This window comes from Dromaius novaehollandiae, unplaced genomic scaffold, assembly GCF_036370855.1.
Source record: "Dromaius novaehollandiae isolate bDroNov1 unplaced genomic scaffold, bDroNov1.hap1 HAP1_SCAFFOLD_48, whole genome shotgun sequence".
NCBI classification, from domain to species: domain Eukaryota; kingdom Metazoa; phylum Chordata; class Aves; order Casuariiformes; family Dromaiidae; genus Dromaius; species Dromaius novaehollandiae.
In genome coordinates, this window is record NW_026991436.1 from 34,081 (window position 1) to 58,503 (window position 24,423).

Genomic DNA, 24,423 nt, shown 5'->3' on the forward strand with positions numbered 1-24,423 from the left:
TCAAGTACATCCCTGACCTTCCTCTCTTTTTTATAGCAATTTCTACCAGCTTTCACAGGAACTCAGTGAGGATTCACACACAGAAAGAAATATAGCGCCCTAAATTATTATCTAAATTTTGCTGGACTTTACAATGAATGCCAGCTATTCAGGTAGCTGAAAAGGGCACAAAGAAAAGGGGAGGTCATCCTCCCCTACAGCAAGTCATGCATGCACAGTTTCCAACCACCACCCCTTGCCAGCAAAAACAAAATAACCCTGTCTGAATGTGATTACGACTGGACAAGAAAAAAACAGTAATAAGGACAGGGTCATACCCAAGAACGCAGATCTAGTCCACTGCATAATCACAAACGGAAAACAAACTTGACAGCTAAAATAATCTCTAATGTTTACTGAAGTGCTTCTTTTTGTAGATTATTATTTACTGTGGGGTTTGGCATGATACCATTCATTACAGATATTCCTCATGCCACACCTGCTCTTTTGTTGTTTACTGAACATTCCCTTCACACTTACTATGTAATGGAACAAGAGAAAAATCTAATCCAGGCTACTACACCAGGAATTTCTCATCATATGGTAAAGAGTCATTCTCAGAGTCTTACAGCGGCAGCAGCAAGTGCTGTGTATCCATGTTTGTCTGCTACGTCCGGATGAGCAAGCTCATCCCTCAGAATCGTATAGACCCCATCAAAGCCTCCTTTTGCCGCTTTCTGAATTAACTGCTCTGAGGCAAGTTCTTTGGGGCCTGGAGGCCCATAAGTACTGCGGACTCCACTGAGAATGAAGTTGACGTCTGAAGTAAACTCTGCTTCACAGCACCTAGCAAAGGAGAAAAAAGCACTGATGCATTTAAGCAGCTAGGTACTCTTAGGCTGCTAATGCAATTAAAGAAAAAACACATCAAGAGCAAAACATGCTGCTGGGTAAGATGCAAAAATATGAACAGCTATCATTTTAAGAACTATTTCAGATAGTATAAGTTTGCTTAAATTACAGGCAGAAAGGCAAACTAGTCTAGGGGCTGCTGGCAGCAGCACACAGATTTTGGCTACAGAAGAGTTCATAAATGTCCAGCCATCCAACACCTATAAAATTAGAAAGCAAAATCTAACTGCCAAGTGTTTCTACAAACAGAATATTTAGCATGCACATTCATATCTGTTTAGTATCTGATTTATATAACCAGCTTTAGCTATGGCTATAAAATACACACATGTGGCACGTGTTCCCAGCAACAAAGCAAACCAAAACATACTCTGCCTGCCCAAAGAACATCTCCATGTACAAGTATCAAGCTACATATAAACCTAAGGCTCAGTGGGCAGTTACAACTAGCTGCAGACTTGCTGCAGCATGTTTTCTATAGCCTTGAAGTAGAATAAGAGTTAAGACAACCACAGAAAGGTACCATTGGTATCGCAAATTGTTTGTTTCATTTAAAAAAAATCCTCATTGGCAACCTGTCATCTCAAGACTATAAAAAAACTTTTGGAGAGCAGCTGCAATCATGCAACTTATATTTGAAAATAATAGATATGATTTATAAAAATCCATACATAAAAAACAAATGATCAACAGCTACCTGTGCTTATAAACATGCATCTGCATTCTGACCAGTAAGGGGGTTACTTTGCAACAGGCCAAGGTTCTTCCTCAGGCAGCTTGGAGGTATTCTGAAAATATGAAGCATCACACTCTTTCGGAAAGGTGCAAGTCAAAGTAAGATGATCTGTGTTATGGGAATAGGCAAAAACTCCTTCAGGCAAAATATTCTTGTCATCAAAGGGGAGACGTTTATAGCTACGGAGAAATGGGTCCCCCTCAACAGAAATATACGTCCTTTGAGAACTGGCATCAACATATCTGAAGTGTTCTGGATGATCCGAGACAGAAAAATAACCAGGTACTTCAGTACACAGTTTAATTAGATGATTCCTCAGCCACAAGCCAACATCCTGACAGCCATCTGGATAGCTCTCAATTCCCGGTCCAAATCGCTCATCAGATTTGTACAGCCCCTTAAGAAACGAGTAAGCTCGTTAGTATCAATCAGAGATCAAACAAGTTATACAATTAAAGTCTGGTTTCTATCTCAACTGTTCTGCCTGCGTCTTATTGGTCCACTTCTTATTGGCAGAGTAATAACTGCTGAAGCCATTCTGTACTACAAAGCCTTCACAGTCAGTTTGATTCATTTAATGACAAACACATTAACTTCTCCAGTACAAGAACAGTGGAAGGCCCTAAATTTAACTACATTGGGATGTTATGTTTAGATGAAATTTCACGTAGATTTTAGCCTGAGCAGGATTCTGTTTTATACTATTCTGTATCCAGCTTTGCATTCATTAGCCACACTGCTACTTTTTAGACCAGGATAGATTTTCAGTAATGTTTTCCAAATCAGAAGAAACACCTCTGACACACAACTGCACAGGCGTAGAGTATGGGAAAGGTAGCGCAGTTCCCAACTATTTCTTTTCTTACCATGGTCATTAACTTCAGGACAACATGGTAATTAACCTCAGGACAACCTTGCAAGCATGACAATACATGTTTTTATTTCATGCCAACAGAAGAGTCTCAGACACAAATACAGCACTACAAGACAGGAGTTTTAGCCTTCTTAGAAAACCATCCTAGTTTGATATGACACTATATTAAGCAATGCATGAGCACCGCTTCCAAATTCAAGCAGGCTGATGCATCTCCGGTGTTTCTGGATCACACACATGGCTCAAGGCATATTCACACAAGGCTATCACAACCTCAGAACAGCTATTTGGAACACAAATTAACTGCTTCACTCATTGAACTGTTTAGCTATGGAGATAAAGAACCAGGAAAAAGCACTATGACTGGCAAGAATAAAATTTCAAGTTTGATTATAACCTGAGGGTGTTCTATTTTTCCCTTAGTTTCAGATTATACATGATCTATTCAAATTAAAGTTCTCCTAAATCCATAATTAGTGCCACATTATCAACATTCAGCAAGAATGTTATGTTCTTGTTGGCCAACTTAATGCAAAGGCTGTATGTTGTTTTGTTATATCTTTTGGATTATCTGATGAAGCACTGTTTCCTATTGCAGAGATACCCATGTATCAGTATGAGGGGAGGGCTGCCCTACGCTGGGCACTTTTCAGATACACCTTCTTCTTCTTTGAAAACAAAGAATTATAAACTCTTAGAAAACAAGTTTTCTAGCTTCTACTAGTAGCAGCAGGCCTGGAAATGATACAAAAGAGACAACTAGCTATCTCGATACTCCAGAATGCTCTTTGTCTCCACAGTTTCTTCAAATGCAGTATTTTTCAGTTTCATATTGCTGGCTTCTTAATATGTCTGTTGAGAGTACTGACTAGCTAATGAGTTCTTCATCTAGCAAGGGGAGTAAATACTGAAGACTTCTACATTAGAAACTGGAAAAAGAAACTCTTCTAGGCATCAGATTTTCAGTTCTAGACAGACAGTATCACGTTATCTCCTTCAATATTTCCCTAAGCAAAAGTTGTGTACAGTAGAAGTTGAGTAGTTCAAGAGAGCAATCTAGCTTACTGGAGACTGAGGCATGACACTTTTGCTCTAAACAACCCAAACACTAATGGAGCTGCCTGGAAAAAAAAAAAAACCACTCAAATTTTCCTGTACTCATGCTGACTTTGAAAGGCAGGGAAATCATGGTAACAGCACAACATTTTTCCAGTTACCTGAAATTTTCTGCCGTCCTTCCATTCCCGAGTCCCATAGCCTTCTACGTGGCTGAGATAAAACGCTCCAATGAATTTGGAACCATCAGGCCAGTAGCATATCTCTTTCCCATGGCGATGGTCCATGTACAACTGTCCCGTGTATCTCTGTAATCCACCACAAAGAGAAGGGACAGTAAGAATGATACCGTTCAGAGGACAGAAATAAGTGAATTTTTAATTGCCTCCTTAATGCAACAGAGCAGCACTAACAAGGTGCAGGAAACTGAGGATGAAACTGTTATACAGTTAAGAAAGACTAGGCAAAATCTCAACTTCACTGTAGTCACTGTCTTCAAAACTCCACCAAGATTTTACCAGTTGCCACAGCAGCTCTTCCATCATGTAGCAATCATGATGGAAGATCATACTATTTTAGCAGATGTGTCTCAGTGTTCATATCGTTGATATGCTGCCAAATGATGCAGGCTAAACCAAGACCTATCAAAGTGTTCAACACCTCTCACAAAGACCTGTATCCCAATACACATTTGGTTGGGAAATTTTGCATCCGACAAAACAGGGCATTCAGCATAGCCATGAAAACACGTATTTTGCTAAAAAACAAGCAGCCGAATACATAAAACCCAGTAAAACCAAACTAAAAACACCTAGCTAACATGCTTATAAATCATTTTTTTCATTACAGAAGGAAAGAACCTCCACACATAGAGAATATTCCTACTTCCAAATGACAAAACTCTGCTTGGAGAAAGAGCTATCGCTCAAATGACTCTCGGCAACGGCATCACGGCAGCCATCTGCTTACCCTGAGCGTGAGGGCAGACCAAGTCCTTCGAAGCAGGGGGCAAAAGCACGTTATCTGGGAACTTGTGTCCCGATTTGCATTTTAGCAGCAAATATATTATTAACCTGAACGCAGAGCAACAGAATGCCCCCAAAGGGCAGCAAGGGCCAGCGCGCTGGCCGAGCAGGTGCTCGGATGTTGCAGGGGAGCTGGGAAAGCGCTCGCTTTACTAAGAAATAAGGCGAAACCGCCTAGTTTGCCCCAAACCCAGAGGCGAGAGGAGAGATGCAAGCCTGGGAAAAACCCGCATTTCAGAGACCCACCTCCTTGCCAAATGGACCGGTGGGGAACACGAAGGCAGAAAGCCCTGCACGGCGCGCTCCCACCGCCTGGCCCGGCTCCCCGGCCCGGCCCAGGCCGGGGGCGGCGGCGGGGGGCCCCGCTTGCAGCCGGTTGCGCCAGGCAGGGCGCTCCCCGACGGCGGCTCCCCGCGGCCCGCGCACCTCGCCGCCCCCAGGCCCGCTGCCGTCGCCGGGCGCTGCCGCCTCCTCTGCGCCGCCCTCGGCCGCCGCCTGACTGGAAACTCGCTCGGCACCGGCCTCCATGGCGGCGGCCCCCGCCGACGGCTCCGCAGCGGCCGCGCTCCGCCTCGGCGGCGCCCGCGTTGCCGTGGAGACGGTAGCGGGGCGAGGGAGGCGGGGCCGCCGCCGGGCCCCGGCAGCGCCTCCGCAGCGGCCCGGAGGCCCCGGAGCGTCTGCAGCGAAGGCCTGAGGAGGAAAGGCCCGGAGAGTCCTCGCTTCGTGCAGCCTGGGGTGCCTTCTCCTCGCTTACAGTCTGCAGGGGGCCGAAGCTGCTCCGCAGGAGCCGGGGCGCGGCGTTTGCTGGGGCTGCCCCCACCTCCCGCACGGCTCCTGCAGGGCCAGCGGCTCTCCCCGCTGAGGCCTGCGCGCGCGCGCTCGCCTTCACCCTGCCGTGGCTAGCTCCTGAGGAGCAATTTCTGGGAAAGGCATCGTTCAAATATACTGCATCGCACAACCCCTTACGTTCTGCAGGGGAGAGATGAGAGGGGAATTGGCGCAATGCAGCCCAGCAGAGAAGAAGCACGGAGCGTCACGGGTGAGGTGGAAGGAGTCCCTACAGTTGGCGTATGGCAAACTCTTCCTGGAGCAGCCCGTCCCTCGACAGCCAGCCCCCGCCTGCCCGCCGCGGCTGGAGCCAGGCCCATCTCCCAGGCCGACCCTCAAACACTCCTGGCGAGCTCGCTCGACCTCATGCACACCGGCGTTACACCGCCAGCACCGCTTCGCAAGTGGTTGGTGAGCTCCATGCTTGCACGGTGAATAACAGCAAGAGCAGAGCTTCATCGTTACTTTAGCACGACCAGCTGTCGCCGAAATGCACCAAGTCTACATCGGTCTAAGTTACCACATGGCCAGAGCAGCGACCGCTTCAGAGCCACGGCTCTGAGACCTCTCGGCCTCCTAAAAGACTTGTTCGCCACGAGCACAGCAGCGACTCCCACCCTGCACCTACTCAGCACAGCCTGTTGCATTACTCTTCTAACCCGCCAGAATTCAGCCGCTGCTGGGCAGGTTTTGGTGGCACCAGTGCTCTTTTTTCCATCGTTGCTACCCAGACGCTTTGAAGCAGTTGAAAGCAGCCTAGCGTAGCAAATTTGGGTAGTTTACACTTCCTTGTCTTCTTTGGGGTTATTCTAATGCCCATGTCGTACAGTTTAAGTTCATAATGCTTTGTCTACACCCAGAAGCCAGGAGGGTGGTCACATCCTTTCTTATCCCCTAAAGAGGGGTGGCATTTCAGGTAAAGCCATGGTGATTCTAAGCTGAGATCTGTGGGCAAGAGACATAAAAAAAATGGGAGGTGGAATATCTTTTCCTCTTGACAAAGAACAAGCAGAGAAAGAAAACCCTCTGCCTACTCTTAAAAGAGGCTTTTTTCTTGAACCAATAGGTGGTATAATTAGATGCCCTGGCATGCTAGAAAATATTGACAGTAACATCTCCAGATAACTTGGTTGCAGGGCTCCGTACCAGGAGAGCTTATCATGGGTTGGTTTTGTGTTTAAAAAAATCCTCACAAATGCCAGATTTTCCAGCATTATAAAAAGAGCCAGCTAATCAGTTTAAACCTCCCTTTCTTTATGAAGAAAGCGCTGTCAATCTGAAGCTAGTAAGTCAATTTATAGTAAGACAAATGGGGAACTTTTCCTTAAGTCTCGGCTAAGCACTACAGCCCATGAAAGAACTTTTATTTAAAAATCATTTGAGCTTTAAAAACTTTTGATCTGCATTTTTATTTATTGTTTGTGAAAAACTTACCAGTCTCTGGTTTAATTTCCAGGATTCCTCTTAGGCTGTACCTGCCAGAATTACTGAAGCCATAATCTCCGTGACAGAAATTCAGAATGTTGAATCAATAAGGAATAGAAACCAGTGCATTGTAATCTGAAAACAATAGACTGGACATGTAATACCAGGGTATGAAACATCCCGTACAGTAAGTGTACTTCAGATGTTTTTAAGTGGAAATGTACTCTCTAAATAGCTGGTAAATTCTGCTGAGCAGGCCGTCAGGTGTGAATCTTAGGTCACACAGCTCTCATATATCCCTGTGAGAAATGTGGAGTAGTTTCTGTTGTAAGTTGTGATGGGAGGTTATAGTTTATTAGGAGTAAATTATGGATAAGATACTATTTGCAGAAAAAATACAGGACTGGAAGAGACCTTTTGGAATTGCATCCTATCATTTTTTCTTTTAACTATACTGTTCATGCTGCATCATAAAACTAGGTCCTTTGCCCCATTATTCCTGTTTAAAAAGTAGTAATGTCACAGCCCAGCCTGAATTATAAATGGTTTATATATCCTTTTTCCTTCTGTTAACATCTCTTCCACTTTGAATTCCTCTTGCCTGGCCAAAATACCACACACAGTTCTGGGTGAAGTGCCTTCTATGTTTACATTTCCCTATTTTTTCATCTGCTACACCGTAGGATGGTTTCTGCTTATGTTTTATTCCTGAAGCTGTCTTGTGGCTCCTAAGCATCCAATGGTTAGCTAACACCTTTTCCTTGGAGGTGATCTCTGATATCTCCAGCTGTAAGAGTTCTTCTTTGCCCCCACATAACCAAATTGTCACTTGTTAGCACTGTGTTTTGTACCAATCATTCCATTTCCTTCCACTATGTTGGCCGGTGTCACCTGACTTAGTAGTGCCTCTCAGCTTTTTGTCATCAACAAACAGTCACGTACTCTTTTTGTGTCAAGACCAGAAATGAAAATGTTAACTAAAATCAGTCTGACACTTGATCCTCAAGGGAGTCCACTAGTCACCTGTATTCAACTATACAGCACTTTTTTCAGCATGGATATTTGTTGCTTTCATTTTTTTAGCTCCTCGTGCCCTCCCCATACCCATCGCTTACAGTTTTTTAGAAAGCTCCACTTTAACCAGAAGATTTTTTTCCATTGCAGTGCACCAACTCTTTTACTGAATTCCAGTGCGATTAGAGATAGTTGATCTTTCTTTTCAATGGAATCATTCACCCTATCAAAAAAGATATTAGTTGGGCACAATCTACCATGATAAACCCATGTCATATTTATTGTATTTTCAAAATACTCCCTATATACTCAGAGAAGATCAGGATCTTTATAAAACGCAGCCAGTCTCTTCTTTTTAATTCAGGCCAGTAGAGGGAGTGATGACTGCTATATGTAGAGTACACAAACAAACCCAAGAGAAAAAAATAGGACTCCGTCTGCCTGTCGACTGTCTGTCTCACTGCTAATAACCCTAACCATCAGCCTATAGAGTCATGCTTTTTCTAGCAGCCAGGATGATAGCAAGTCCAACCAGTAGAACTAACTTTATAGTCTGATGACAACTGCATTAGAGTGAGAGGTGGGAGAGGTGAGTTTGAACCCCGTCCCACTAAAGTTAGCTTTAAGGTCAGGTTTGCCACTTCTAGGATGAACACACTACAGAAGTATGACAATTCTTTCCTGTAATACCTCTTTAAAAAGAATAAATAACAAAAGAAGTGCAAAGGTCGTTGAGATTTTCATCACAAAGTACCTGGGAAACTTCAAATAATGTATTAAGCAAAATGAATATTTTTCATTTTGATTAATTTTGTAAAATCTTCTGTCCCTCAGAAGATGAGGGCCCTCCTGGGCCCTTATTCTAGGCAAGGTGCAACATGCCCTATTTCTTTTCTATTTCATTCTAACTCAAATCAATAGTGTCAGCGCTTACTGTAATAGTAGTTTTCCAGTGAACAGTAGCCTGAAGCTGGTGGTGTTTGGGTTTTTTTTTTTTAACAAACTGTTATAAGAATGGGGGCTTTAACAATCACATTTGGTTTACAGTTTATCCATGACCTCTGAAACTGATTTCATTTTTTAAATGCTTATTTCTCACCTTACAGGAACCATACAGGACCCTCCATAATCCTTGAAGACTGATACTATGTGATTGGAACAAAAATAGCACAGCACAGATGGTTAAGGAACGGGACAACAAAGACAGTTCAAGATGCTGCTGGAAGCAAACTACACATTCAGTTAACTGGAGTTTAAGTATTACTTTATGCTCTCTTGCTGTTCTTAATGCTGCTCAGGGCAAGCAGCCTGTGTTGACACAGTGCCCTTTGCTTCCAAAGCTCCAGCTTTGTAAGGTCATTCTCTCTTTGCTAATCAACAAATATAGGTCCACTTTTGTTGTCCAAAAAGCGGATTCGTTGCCTGGTGTGCAATAAGCCAATAATTACACACTCAGCAGAGACATTGGCTTATTTAGCTCAGAGCTGCGCAAGCCTGGGTGCTCGGTGGTTTCCCACAAATCAAGCACCCCCCTCCAACTTTTCAAGTAGCATCAAGACAAACACATTGGCAGGTTTGCAGCTTTCCCTTTTGCACTGATTGGTTAGTGATTTCTTCATTCCCTGGCTCCCACCCCTGCCTCTCAAGGTCCTGATGAGGGGAGATAGTAATTTCAGCAATTGACACTGCCCCAGCAGGGTCAGTAGGTGTTATCTCCCAAGGTCCTGACGAAGAGGATATAATCCAGACCCCTTAATTAACATTGTTTCAACAGTGAGAGGAGGCTTTGCTTCCCAAGGTCCTGGCGCCCAAGCAGGCCTTATTTCAAAGCCTTGACATCCTCCCTTTCGGAGAGTAGGGCACAGGAATGCAGACTGCTTGTAACTCCCTTATCTTTCCAGCCTGCGCCAGCTGTGGGGCCCTTTCTTACTGAACTAGGAGTACGGCCTAAGGCTTCAGCAAATTTAGCTACTCATGCTAAGCAAGTGTGCGGCCTAAGGCTTCAGCAAATTTAGCTACTCATGCTAAGCAAATTTTATCTAAGTGGCTACCTCTAGACAGCTTCAGTTTTTTAGAAAAGAGAGATAGAAGTTATCCTAATCTACCTACTTCAAACATTCTTTCTGAGCTTCCCAGGGTTGTCTTGTAACAATTCCCCCTTTTGAGACTTAGATGATCATATTAGTCTCACTCTTTTAAAATCTTTCCCATATTACTTTTGTAAATGCATTGAATCACTACATAAATGCATACAAAAACTACTAACACCATTCCCAAAATTGTTAAACAGTTTTTAACCCGTGAGCTTACATCAGGGAACCAGGAAGTCAACCATTTCCATGTTTCTTCAAATCCGAAAGAAGTATCATCTTTCTGAACCCCACGTAAGATTTCAGTCTGCTTCCAGATTTCATTTAGATCGGCAGAAATTCTCCTGCTTTGATCCACATATACACAGCAACCAGTGTTTATTACTGTACATACTCCTCCCTGAGATGCCAATAACATAGCAATTTTTATAACCTCCTACCTTAATGGCTCCAGTACGGTTGATCGGTTGTTTTCCATAAAGTACAGTTTTCTCCCACCATTTATTACTATTATTACATCTTCGGATACATTGATAATAATCTCCTGTCACACTCTGGAATTCCCATTCCTGTTCGGTGGTTTCATCATATTTCCTTTGATCACTGTCATTTCTTATCTGTTGTATAAATTCCATAAAGGAAAAATTAAGAGGCACTCCAATTAGCGGGAAGCCCTTGTTGGAATGGCCAGGGAAGTGGGTACGCACCCAGCAATCCCTCCGGTTAACTAGCTTCATAGATTTCGTAATTACTTCCAAATGGAGATTGTGACTCCAAAATCCTTCCTGATTCCCTTTAATTGCTTGGCTCAGGGAACCTAGAAAAACTAACCACCACATTTCTCCCCTGGTTGTTAAGGAGAACATCATTTTTACACAGATACCATAACAACGATATTAACCCTATTCCTAACAAACAGATTAAAGCAATTCTTCCCTGAAGACAATCTAAATTTGAAACCGATTCGCTTCTAATACAACTCGTAACATTAAAGGCTGAACTTGTTCAGCTTTCCACATCTCTCGAGGCACTGCTTTCACTCGGGTGTAGTGGATCCAGGAACCAATTCCCTGCAGTTTCACAGCAGTATTTGTTGTTAGTAGTACAAGATATGGTCCTCTCCATTTTTCTGTCAACGGCTCATCCTTCCAGGTCCAAAGATGTACTTGATCTCCCGGCTGGAATGAATGTACAGGTGAATCTAAAAGTATGGGAGATCTTAACTGGATGTACCTACGGAGAGAAGTAAGAACCTTTGCCATAGACAAGAGAGAATCCCTTAAAATTTGATCGCCCTTAACGTGCATCTGAATGTCATTTCCAGTTAAATTGACAGTGTAAGGTTTACCATACAGAATCTCAAATGGACCAACTTTCTCCCTAACCCTGGGGGTTATTCTGATTCTTAATAATGCCAGAGGTAAAACATCAGTCCATTTCATCTGAGTCTCCTGACACAATTTTCCTCTCTCTCTCTTCATTGTTTGAGTCATTCTTTCCACTTTTCCACTGCACTGTGGCCTCCAGGGGGTATGTAAATCCCATTTAATTTGTGCTATTTTTGAGATTTCCTGTACTATTTCTGCTATAAAATGAGGTGCCCTATCCAAAGAAAATCCTTCTGGTACCCCAAATCTTGCTTTGATTTCTTTTAATAACATTTTCACTACCTCCCTTGCTTTATTGGTGCGACACAGGAAAGCCTCAGGCCATCCTGAAAAGCTGTCAACAATTACCAACAAGTATTTATATCCATTACAGCTTGGTAATTCAGAAAAATCAATTTGCCAGTAATCCTCAGGCATGACACCCCTTTTTACTTCCCCTGGGGAGGGGGGGGCTTCTTCTGAATCTTGGGATTATTTCTAAGACACATTTCACATTTTTGTGTAATACCCTTTGCAATTATTAACATACTAACTCCCACAGCAACTCTTTTACCTGTTTCAACCGATGCCTCGGCTCCCATGTGGCTACTATCATGTATTTGCTCCATCAGCTTCTTCATTATCAGCAAAGTTACCACACATTGTCCAGGAGATGCTACCCACCATCCTTCGGAAGTCTTGATGCATTTCAGTATTTCTGCTAATTTATTTTCTTTTTCAGTGTCTACCGGAATTTCCATTCTTAGCGTTCTCTCTGGAACTAAGGCTGCCACCGACACGAATAGTGCTGCCCTTTTTGCAGCCTCATCGGCCCTTTTGTTCCCTTTAACTATGTCAGTCTGTCTGGACTGGTGCGCTTTGCAATGCATTACTGCTATTTCTTTGGGGTTATTAGCTGCTTCCAGTAGCTCCATAATCTCCTTACTCTATTTTATAGGATTCCCTTGAGAAGATAGCAATCCTCTTTCCTTCCAAATTGCGCCATGGGCATGTATAACCCCAAAGGCGTATTCTGACTCTGTAAACACATTGGTCCGTTTTCCTTCCGATAATTCCAGAGCCTGGCTTAAAGCAATCAGTTCTGCTTTCTGGGCAGATGTATTTGCTGGCAGCGATCTTGCTTCGATTTCTTCTTCCAAAGTGACAACAGCATCTCCAGCCCTTCTTTCTCCCTTTATTATAAAACTGCTCCCATCAGTAAATAATTCCCAATCTGGATTCTGCAATGGAATATCTCTCAAATCCGGACGGCTGGAATACGCTCGCGCAAGAGTTTGCAGGCAGTCATGAGCCAACCTCCCCTCCTCATCAAGTGGTAATAAAGATGCCAGATTAAGGGTATTAGACACTTTCATGGTTCCATCTTCTGGCTCAAGTATTACTGCTTGGTATTGCACCATCCTACTCGCGGATAACCAGTGATGCCCCTTCTGTCCTAAAACTGCTGCAACAGCATGTGGCACATAAACAGTCACCTTTTGTCCCAACATCAATTTTCCTGCTTCTTGTATCAACAACACAGCAGCTGCAACTGCTCTCCGGCATCCTGGCCACCCTGCACTCACTTTATCCAAGTGTTTTGGAAAGTAAGCCACAGGTCTTTTCCAGTTTCCTAAAGTCTGTACGAGCACTCCCAACGCCTGGTGCCCTCTCTCATGTACGTAAAGGTCAAATGGCTTTGTTAGGTTTGGAAGTCCTAATGCGGGAGCACTCATGACAGCAATCTTGATTTCATCAAATCCTTTTCGGCACTCTCCCGGCCCCTTAACAGCTTCATAGAGAGGCTTTGCCATTAATCCAAAATTAGGTATCCACAGGCGACACCCCCCGGCCATTCCTAAAAATCCCCTAAGGTCTCGTCTTCATTTTCGGGGGCGATCTGACAAATCGCTTCTTTCCTTTTGATTCCTAATTTTCTTTCCCCCTGGGATATTTCAAAGCCTAGATAGATTACGCTTTCCTTCGTGATCTGTACTTTTTTCTGAGACACCCTATATCCCGCTGTTGCCCCCAAATTTAATAAACTGATGGTTGTTTCTCTACATTCTTCAGTCGTGTCTGCCCCCAATAAGATATCGTCCACATACTGTAATAAGGTAGTGGTATCTGTCTTACCTTGCCATAATTCTAATTCTCTTGCGAGTACCTTACCAAAAATTGTAGGGCTGTTCTTGAATCCTTGCGGGAGTACTGTCCAGCACAACTGCTTTTTGCGTCTCGTTGTAGGACTTTCCCAGTCAAAGGCGAATAATTGTTGACTTTGTTCCTCCACAGGGATACAGAAGAAAGCATCTTTTAAATCCAATACTGTAAAATAGACATTTGAATCATTTGTTGTCGTTAACCAAGTGTGTGGACTGAGTACCACTGGGTGCACATCAGTCGCTATCTGGTTAATAGCTCGCAAATCCTGTACTAGACGATATTCTTGTGAATGTGGTTTTTTAACAGGCAGGATTGGATTATTGTACTCGGATTGACAGTCTCGCAACAGTCCCTACTTTAAGAAATTAGTAATGATAGGCTCCGGTCCAACACGGGCCTCTAACTTCATGGGATGCTGTTTTCGCCTTACCGATTTAGCTCCTTGTTTTAAGTCCACCTGTACCGGTTCTACATATCTGGCTCTCCCAGGTTTCTGCATTGCCCACACAAAAGGGACTACTGTGTCCATTACTTCGGAGGGAATTGCGCTTGGTCCACTCTCCACCTGTTCAGAATCCAGTGCTTTCTGCAACATAGAGGCTTGTGCTTTCCAGGCACGATTTTGTGGAATGTGCACCTGAACTTTGTTTTTATCAAAGATTATCTGTGCCCCCAGTTTATTCAGTAAATCCCTCCCCATTAGGGGTAATGGGCATTCTGGCACATATGAGAATTCATGTGTTAACACTCTATTTCCTATTTTACATTTAATTGGTTGAAAGAAAGGTTTGACCTCTCGCTTTCCCATGGCCCCAATTGCTGGCATAGAGAATTTACTCATTGGTCCCTTACAGCTGTCTAATACCGAATACATTGTTCCAGTGTCTACTAAAAATTTAACTGTTTTGTTCCCCAGCTTTACTGAAAGCAGGGGTCCAGCTGGGGAATCCAGTTTCTCAACCCCCAGTCCCCATCAGTCTGAATCTTCTGTACTGATCAGGAGCAAATCTGCCTCTGGAACAGATACAGACGGAGGTTTCCAGTGATCTGATTGTTTCTTCGGGCACTCACTTCCCCAGTGCCCCTTCTCCCTACAGATCGCACGTCGGTCTCTCCTCAGTGAAATTCTATTTCCCAAATTCCCTCCTACTCTATGCCCTCTGCCACATCCTCGTCCTTTTGGAAAGCCTCTTCCCCGAGAGGAAGTTTGTGCCTGGGCAAATGCAGCTGCCAAGATTGCAGCGTTTTGCCTCTTATCTTTCAGTTTCTCCTTCCGCTTTTCCTTTCTCTCTGCTTCTTCCCTGTTATTGTACACCTTAGATGCAATTTCTATTAATTGCGACATTGACATCCCCAACATACCATCTACTTTCTGAAGCTTTCTCCTTCTAGCTGGTGCCAATTGTCCTACAAATAATGTAGTAAAAGTCGTCTGGTTCGCTTCGTCCTCGGGATCCAAGTCTGTCCATTTTCGGGCGGTTTCACATAACCGCTCGTAAAATGCAGAGGGATCCTCATTCTCACCCTGTGCGACTTGATATAGTTCTGCAATATTCTTGGGCCTAGGTACTCCATGCTTTACCCCATATAATATTAACTGTTGCTACTGTTTAGTCATTAACCTGCCTGCCCCTGTATTTTGATCCCAATCTGCTTCTTGGGCCGGCAGAAAACGGTTCGCTCCATCTCTAGCACTTTCTCTTTCATTTTCCTCTCGAGCTGTGTCCAATACCAGTCTCTTCTCCTCAGCTGCAAGCAAAGTATTTAAAAGCACCTGTAAATCCTGCCAGGCTGGGTTATGATTCGCAATTATCATTTTAAAGGATTGATACATCTTTTCTGGATTTTCTCGGTACGACCCGGCAGACTCCTTCCGATTCATTCAATCTGGAGTTGAAAACGGCACCTTCGCATCTACAGGCAGTCCGTCTGGTCCCACTGCTTGACGCAGCGCGGCCTCAATCACAGCATTTTGTTGAGCCCGAGTAGCCCGAGTTCTGCCTGCAGTTGGGCTACATGCCTCACTTCCCTTACCTCTGCCATCGACACTATCTTGATCTCTTTCCGGAGAGACCAATAATTGTACATCCTCTTCCTCATCACCCACTTTTAAACATCTTTTCCCAATACTACAAGCAGAGCAACACCGAGGCATTTTCTCTTTGTCTTCCATCATCATTAACACATTGGAGTCAGAGACCAATAGCTTACATTTTTTTCTTCTTTCATGATCATTTCTCAGAGAGAAAAACAAATCCACCTATGGGACCTCATCCCATTTGTTCTGTCTTCTGCAAAACAACATAAGTGGCAAAATTGTATTCTAGTTTAGTGTTCCCATTTCTGGCCATTTTCCCTCATCCTCCACTTTATACATTGGCCACCACTGAGTACAGTATTCCTTTCATTTTCTCCTTGTTACAGGATCCCCATCAAACTTATCCCAATGTTTCAGGATGCATCCTAAAGGAGAACAGGGGGATACCCCTGCAGATTGTCCTGTTCCCATATTATTACCCTTAAAAGAACATTCTTACCAATTATGCTTTCGTACACTCCAGTCGGCACTGTCCAAATGTGTACAAAGCTTACACTGGGTTACCACAACCAATTGCCCCTATATCATACCCTCGATGCAATGTCTCTTAATAATTACTGCGTTGCACCTTTGAGCCGCTTACCCGCTCCGACTGGGGAGGGTGCGCGCGGAGTCCCCGAACAAAACGGTCGGTGCGCGCTGGAGTCCGAAGAGCAGCGTCTCCCCGCCGGGAACTGGCAAGATGATCCGGGCAAGGCTTTACAGGGAGGGTCCCATCTGGGTCACCAGAAAACTGTTGTCCAAAAAGCGGATTCGTTGCCCGGTGTGCAATAAGCCAATAATTACACACTCAGCAGAGACATTGGCTTATTTAGCTCAGAGCTGCGCAAGCCTGGGTGCTCGGTGGTTTCCCACAAATCAAGCACCCGCCTCCAGCTTTTCAAGTAGCATCAAGACAAACACATTGCCAGGTTTGCAACTTTCCCTTTTGCACTGGTTGGTCAGGGATTTCTTCATTGCCCGGGTCCCGCCCCTGTCTCTCAAGGTCCTGAGGAGGAGATGGTCATTCCAGCAATTGACACTGCCCCAGCAGGGACAGCAGGTGTTATCTCCCAAGGTCCTGACGAGGAGGAGATAGTCCAGACCTCCTAATGAACACTGCTCCCGCAGTGAGAGGAGGCTTTGTCTCCCAGGCTCCTGGCGCCCAAGCAGGCCTTATTTCAAAGCCTTGACATCCTCCCTTTCGGAGTGTGAAGCGCAGGAATGCAGACTGCTTGTAACTCCCTCATTTTTCCAGCCTCCACCAGCTCCGGGGCCCTTTCTCACTGGACTAGGAGTGCGGCCTAAGGCTCCAGCAAATTCAGCTAGTCATGCTAAGCAAGTTTTATACAAGTTGTGCGAAGCGGCTACCTCTAGACAGCTTCAGTTCAATAACTGACAGTCCAGGTCCCAAGGTCTTCAGTTAGGGATACGTGCACCTCCAGTTCTTTTGCCAAATTGGCAATACGTACCTAGAAATAAAACATTTTGATTTAATGTTTCTTTTAGGGCTTTAGCAGTTCTAGGATGCCCTTGATTAAAGAATGCTTCTTTTCAGAAAATAGAAGTTATCCTAAACTACCTAGTTTGAACATTCTTTCTGAGCTTCCCAGGGCTGTCTTGTAACAGTTTCCCACAAATCAAGCACACACACACACACCCCCGGCCTTTTCAAGTAGCATTTTTACAAACACATTGCAAGGTTTGCAACTTTCCCTTTTACACTGATTGGAGAGTAATGTACAGACAATTATACTACTGCTTACACACCAATTTACTACTACACATGCTCGGGGAGGGGTCTTCACCCGGGCGTGGGGCTTTTTGACCTGTGGGAGTGATTTTTTGTGTTTTATGGAGGACAGTTCAGTTAGGGATAGATGCACCTCCAATTCTTTTGCCAAACTGGCAACACGTACGGAGAAATACAACGTTCTGATGTAGTGTTTCTTTAGGGCTTTAGCAGGCAGAGTCCCAGCGGGGCGGGGGAGGAGAGCTGGGGCACAGGCTTGGCCCTGGAGCCCCCCCGCCTGTCAGCAGCTGCCCCCGGGCCAGCTCCAGAAGCGCAGAGCTGGCGCCGGCGCTGGGGCAGAGCGGCGGCAGCGGGGCGCGAAGGAGAGCAGCGAGCGAGGCCGGAGCAGGCGCTGGCGCGGAGCTGCCGAGCAGCGAGGCGAGCGCAGGGGCGCGAGCGTGTGGGCAGAGAGCCGGGCTGCCCCCGAGGGGCTCCTCGAGGGCGGCAGCAGCACCCCCGGCCGCCAGCATGCCCGGGCTGCCCGCACAGGGCGGCGCCGGCGCCGGCGCCGGCGCGCGGAGGGAGCGCGGGCCGCGGCGGGGGTGCGCGGCCCCCTGCGCCTCCCGCGCGGAGGGCGCCCCTGAGCTCACAGAGGGGCCCCGCGCTGCGCCGCGCCGCGCCCTGAGCTCACAGAGGGGCCCCGCGCTGCGCTGCGCTGCGTCGTGCTGCGCGGTGTTGCGCTGCGCTGCGCTGCGGTGCAGTGCGGGGCTCTGCGCTGCGTCGTGCTGCGGGGCGGTGCAGGGCGGGGTGCTGCAGGGCGGGGTTTTGCGCGGGGCTGTGCCGCGCCGCGCCCCGCAGACGCCGCTCCGCGCGCGCGTTGCTCGAGGGCGCCGGCGGGGGGCGGCTGCTGGCGCCGGGCAGCATGGTGCGAGCGCGGGGGGCGTCCGGCGCCGGGCGGCGCCTGCTGCTGCTGCTCGGGCTCCTGGCGGCGCTGCGTGCCCGGGACAGCCGGGCTGCTCCGCGGGCAGCGCCGGGCCCAGGTAGGGCGGGCGGGCGGGCGGCGCCGGAGGCGGAGGCGGAGGCGGAGGCGGCGCGGCAGGCTGGGGGCGGCGGGGCCGGCTGGCGAGCGGCCGGGGCGGCGGGAGGCGGCGTCGGGGGCCGGGAGCGGCTGGGCGAGGCTCGTGGGGCCGCGGGGAGGGGGGTGCGCTGGGGGGCGGCGGGGGCCGGGGGCGAGAGCTGTGCCTGGAGCGGCGCCTGGCGCTGGCTGACGGGAGCTGTTGTCCCCGCGGGCGGTTGCAGCGGTGCCCGGCGGCGATGGCGATCCAGCTGCGTGGCCGGACGCCGGCGCCGAGCCTCGCGGACAGGCTGGAGGTGAGTCCTCGGGGGACCTGAGCTTCCCTGGCAAGAGCAGAAGCGTGCCTTTCCTGGCGCCGCTTTGGCCTGGCGCTGGCCGGGGAGCTCTCGTGCCCCCGCAGTGCGAATGCTGCTTCGTGTCCTCCGGTGCTGAGGGTTGCCCCTTTGCAGAGCGCTGGCTTCCTTGGTGGAGGTTAGAGAGCTCCGCGGAAGAAGGGGCCGAGGGGCCGCGTGTTTGTTTGTCTTGGGGGTGCTTGGGGGCTGTCTGTGGCAATACATGATGAGAACTGCTCCCATCGGTGGTTGCTTACAGATGTGGCTGAAGCTGAGGATTATCCAGCTTCTCAGCTGCATCCCGTTGCCGAGCCTCCAGGTCTTCCCAGGGGTACGTAGTCAGTTTTTACTTCCCTGAAAGAACAAGAACTTTCCTTGTGCTATTTTGCTCCCATGAAATTGTGCTTCATACTTCCTCTGGGGTCCAAGGGCTTTACAGCCGCAGAGGAGTCCCAGGGGTAAGTTGTGAGCATTTCTTTCCTTTGAGAGCTGCCAGGCAAAAGGTCCTCTCTGCCCCTCCACAGCTTTGGGACTATTGACCTACATATATGTCCCATGTGATGACGTGACCCCCTTCCATTCATTACAACTGCTTTGTGAAGAAGTTGGTAGCAGCTTCTAAGGAAAACTTGCCACCTCTGTGTTGGGTTTCTGCTCTGCCTGTAGGCTTTGGTGATCCAGCATTTTGGCTGTTTCCTCTTCCTGACCCTCGGGACGATCCCCAGGGTAAGTACTGAATATGTATTTGCTTTGTAGAAGAAGCTTTTACGTTTCCAGCTTTTCCTGGTGGTGAGTGTAACTGAATAAGTCGTTGGCTGATGCTCAGAGGCACAGAAGAGCAGAGTGGGACTCGGGAGGCCTTGAGAGATGTGTCCCGGGGTGCTTTGCCTTGCAGGGTCTTTGTGCTGCTTCCAAAGCCTGCAAAGCCAGCGGGCTTGCTGGGGTTGAGTTTACAGCTTGTGTGAACTCCGGGGTGTGCTTTCCCGCAGCAGCTCTGTGCCTGCTTAGATTTATGGCCGTACGGTGCCACTGCAGACACCCGCTAAGCGTTTGCAAGGTGCACATGAGCAGAAGTATGGTGTAATTGTATGTTCCCCGTCATTCACCACCCTTCAAATCCGAAGTTGTCTATGGAAATACATGATGAGAATTGCTCCCATCTGTGTTTGGTTACAGATGTGGCTGTAGTTGAGGTTTCTCCAGTTTCTCAGCTGCATCCCGTTCTTGAGCCTGCAGGTCTTCCCAGGGGTATGTAATCAATTTTTATGTCCCTGGAAGAATAAGAACTTCCTATGTACTATTTTGTTCCTGTGAACTTGTACTTCCTACTTCCTCTGCAGGTGGTTCAAGCACTTCTGTGGAAGTATGTTGCAGCACATAATGAAAACTTGTCTTGTCTGTGTTTGCTTACAGGCCTTCCTGCAGGCAGGGGCCTTCCAGCTTCTCAGCTGGATCCCGCTTCTGAGCCTCAGCAGCATGCCAGGAGTAAGTGGTGGAGATGTATTCCCTTCCTGGGAGGAGCCTGTGGTTTCAGAGTTGTGTTCGTGGGCCGTGTAGCTTCAGTCCTTGGCCGAGGCTCATGCCTGCAAAAGAGCAGAGCGGGCTTTGGGAGGGCTTCAGAGATCTGCGGTGGGTGCTTTGCCTGGCTGCTCCAGCCTTGTGCTTTTCCAGTGCCTGCAGCAAAGCCAGCAGGCTTGTTGGGGTTGAGCTTAGAGCTCAGGTGAACTCCAGGGCATCCTTTCCCAGCATGCTTGGATTTGTAGCCACGTGGTGCCTGTGCAGGCACCCGATAAGTGTTTGCCAAAGACTCAGGAGCGGAAGGGCAAGACGAGTGCCTTGCTGTAATGAGACATTCCATGCTCATTCGCTACCATTCAAATCTGAAGCAGCATATGGAAATAGGTAACGAGAGCTCTGCTCGTCTCTTTGGTTGCAGATGTGGCCGCAGGAGATGGCTATGCAGCCTCTCGTCTGGATGGCCAGGCAGAGTCTGTGGGGAGTCGTACAGGTGAGTCGTGACTCTTTGCCTACTCTTTTGGGTTATTTGAAAGAAGCAGCATTTACTTGTGCGGATGTTGTTCATGTGCAATTTAACTTAATACTTTGTTTAGGTCCTCAGCGCAGAAAGTACAAGGCCCAGAGCAGAAATTCGTCTGAGAAATATTCTAAACTCCTTCAGGACATCTTGAAGGACTTGGAGAGAGCAGCTGGTGGGTAGATTTCACTCTGTGTTAAGGGAGATCATTGTAAACGTGAGGTTTTAGAAACAGCTATGGATAAGCTGTGGCTTACGCAGGAGAAAGGGATGGATCAGAGCCTCGCCGCAGTGACGCACCACGTCACACCTTGCAGGCATTGGCAAGCCGCAGAGCTTGTTGAGGGTCTCTTCTACAAGCGTGTTCTTCGCCGCGTTTGTTAACGTTAAGGTGCTAGAGTGTGGGAAGTGTCCTAAAGCAAGGCGGGAGCGGCTTTCTGAAGATGACCTTTGTCTCTGGTGTGTGGAGATGCTTGCAATTAGTCTCTGGGGAATCCCAGAGGTGAGGCGTGACTCTTGGTTTACTGTGAGAGGCGCCGTGTGCCTAGCCAAAGGTCAGGCAGGCCCCTCGGCCGCTGTGCGAATCTAGACCTACCCAGGGCATGGCAACATCCCTTTCAGTGCACTGGAGTTCCTTTACAAACACGTGTATTGCCCCAGGTATTCTACCCTTTTCTCCTCCGTGTGTAATTACAGATGTCCCTCAAGTCACTGAAGCTTCTGCAGCTTCTCAGGGGCTGGAGCCTCTGCTCGAGCCTCAGGGAGATCTCAGGGGTAAGTAGTCTGTCTTCCTTTCCTTTTGATTCTTCTATTAGTATTTTCTCTTTTTTCCTCTTTTATTGCCCTCCTGGGGAATCCAAGGTGCCCAGCACACATGCCCTCCCTGAAGCCCAGGGGCACAGGTAGGGGCAGCGCTGGTTCAGGCTTTCACTGGCCAGTGGGCTCTTGCCCCTGAGAAGTGTCAGTGAGCTTTCTTGTCCGCCGGTGCCAAGAGACCAGAATCAGCCATAGTAACACCACGGCATGTAAAATTGCCTGGGAGTCCCAAACACGCAGTGAGATTATCAGTCCTGCAGAAGCCAGGGATGTATGGGATTGTCTCCTTTCCTCCAGGCCTTGCTGGTGACAAAGATGCTGAGGCTGCAGCACGTTTGTGAATGCGCCCTGAACACAGTGGCAAGAGCTTGGGGCTCAGTGTACCGTATGTGACTGTTACGCGTACTGTGTGGTGGAGTTGGCATGATGAGCCTTGGTCCTCAGGAGGCCTTTTTCCCCAGCTGAACCGGCTACAGGTTTTTCCTGCCCTCTTTGAAGGAAAGGATTCAATGTCATCTTGCCAATTCTCAAAAAGGCACCAAGTGGCATGAGAATGAGAGGTTCCCATGCAATTGTCTCGTCTCCCCACCCGTACAGCAGGTGTTGCTGCCTGTATTGGTTATCTGGAAGATTTTGTGCGCTTTGATTTTTCTCTACAAAGGACACATTGGGCTAGTGAGCAGGTGCCCACCCCGAAATGCCAGGTTTTGTTTCTGAGCTTTTTACTGAAGCCTTTTGAAAAGGATTGCCTCCTGAAGATACCATGCGGAAGTGATGAGGATCAGTTCCTTCTGATCAAGCTGTCTGGCTTTCTTTCCAAAGAGAATCATCAGGAGAGCCTGGAGAAGGAGACCTTTCCGGCAGGAGGCAGTCACAGCCTGCCAGCCTCTGATGAAGAGAGAGAGGCAACTCAAGCAACAGGCATGCCAGGTACTTGCTGTCCATTGTCATCCGCTGTAGGAAATCAAAAGCCCTGTGTGTCTGCAGGCTCTTCCCTTGGGGCCTGCTACTGCACAGCATGTCAGCGGCCAAATGTTAAAGTCTTAGGGCATTGGAAGTGTTCTAAAGCAAGCCAGGAGCGGCTTTCTGAAGATGTTTTTTGCCTCTGGTGTGTGGAGATGATTGCAATTAGTGTGCCAGACATGTGCATATAAACCTTTGTGGGTCCTATGAGATAGCCTCACTTCCCACACCATGCAGCTCCCCGGGATTTCGGAGCTTTGCCGTTTGGGGAAGGAGGCAGTTTTAACCACATTGAGCGCAAGTTAGGAAACACGACTCTTAATCGACTAGACCTCCTGCCCCACCTGCATCTCAGAACTTGCAGGGAGTCCCCAGAGGCCCTAGGCACAAAAGGAGTACCAAGTGGGATCCCTGCTGTGAAAGGAGGTCCTAAATGATGCCCTGATTCACAGGCCGGGCAGGGGTTTGGAGGGAACCTCATGCCTCCTTCTGCATGCTGTGTGCCTGAGCAGTGCTGAGGCTTTACCTCTCTCTGATTCTTGACAGCGCTTCCAAGTGTGTCACAGCCCGGAGAAGCCCTGCACGACAGGAAATACGCCTTTTTTCCAAAGCACCGAGGTACTGAGCAGTCTTGCAGGGATGCCTAAGTGAGAGAGGAGTCCTGAAGACTGGGAGCATACGAGTGGTGTTTGGAAGACCAGAGGGCGAAGGAAGGGGAGGTGGTGCCTGTGCTGGAGAAAAGGCAAAGGGAGAGAGCCAGGTTCAGGTGTCGTCTTTGCCGCAGGCTGCCGCAGAGGTGCCCACCCTGGCTGCTGGGCTGAGCAGCGCAGCCAGCACCCACCATTTCGGTTGGAGCCGGGACGTGGTGTAGCCCGGAATAGCAGTGTCACTGGCTATGGAAGCAGGAGCCCAAGAGAGCCGGACTCTTTTCCCTTGGGGCAAGTGTGCTGACCTGGGAGGGAAGAGTCAGGGTGGCACTCCCTGGACCCGGGATGGCTTTTGTCCACGTCGCTCAGAGGAGTTACTGGTAAACCAGATGAGCACCCCTGTGTGCTCTCCTTCTGGCCTGATGAGTTTTGTTCAGTGGGCTGACTTGTCTCAAAGTGTCAAGAGGATGCCTCCGTGAAACAGCCCTTTTGAGCCTCAGAAGGGCGAGGGAGCACCAAAGGGATTGTGGGATGTGAAGGATTGCCAGAAAGGGAGAGCAAACCCCTCCAATTGGGAAGCCTGGATTATGGCCATCCCAGAAGGTAAACAAGGCTGAGAGGCTAAAGAGAGACTCCAAAGCGTGCTGATTTGCAATGACCTGGGGACTTTGCTGCTACTGAAACCAAGCAAGTGTTGCCGTCCCCGAGATTTCCCTCCTTCAGAGATGCTAAGAAAGGGAAAAAGAAAATTTCCTGGGAATGTCAAACAGACTGTGAGATTATCAGCAGTGCAGAACACAGTAACATATGGCCTTGTGTAATTTCCTCCAGGTTTGGCTAGTGGGAGAAGTGCAGCTGCCGCAGAGCCAAAAGACATACAAAAGCATTGCACGGTACGCACTGCAACGGTCTTGGGTATCCTCTTGGCTGGAGCAGCGTTGTGTTGCCTAGTTATTTGGCTGATGAGGAGGAGGAAACGGTGAGTTCACTGTTTTTTTTCCCAAAATTCTGTATTAGACAGCTGCTATTAGTAAGGAAGAGTTTACAGATGTAGTCTTCTGGAGGGCAAAGTTAGCTGCTGACAGTACTCTGTTGAGATTTCTGGTGTAAGAATTTCTATTTGAGCCCTTAGTTCATAGCAATGAGTATTCTTTTCTGAAAGCCATTCTTACTGTTGCCAGTATTACCTAATACTGACACTGTTGCTAAAAGAGAAGACCCAGCCATAGACGAAGGCAAAGCCAAGTCAGGAAGAGAAACAAAGAAGGGTGAGA

General features: G+C 47.7%; 1 long non-coding RNA gene and 1 pseudogene across 1 annotated transcript; one reads left to right on the forward strand and one right to left on the reverse strand.

The window, feature by feature from the left end:
* Positions 1–429: 429 nt before the first annotated feature.
* On the reverse strand, positions 430–5,110 carry LOC135326513 (ankyrin repeat and MYND domain-containing protein 1-like; annotated as a pseudogene).
* Positions 5,111–21,424: 16,314 nt separating this feature from the next.
* Positions 21,425–24,036, forward strand: LOC135326512 (uncharacterized). The gene is made up of 4 exons (XR_010386886.1): positions 21,425–21,497; positions 22,362–22,469; positions 23,049–23,120; positions 23,981–24,036. It is a non-coding gene; the product is annotated as an uncharacterized LOC135326512 (long non-coding RNA).
* Positions 24,037–24,423: the final 387 nt, after the last annotated feature.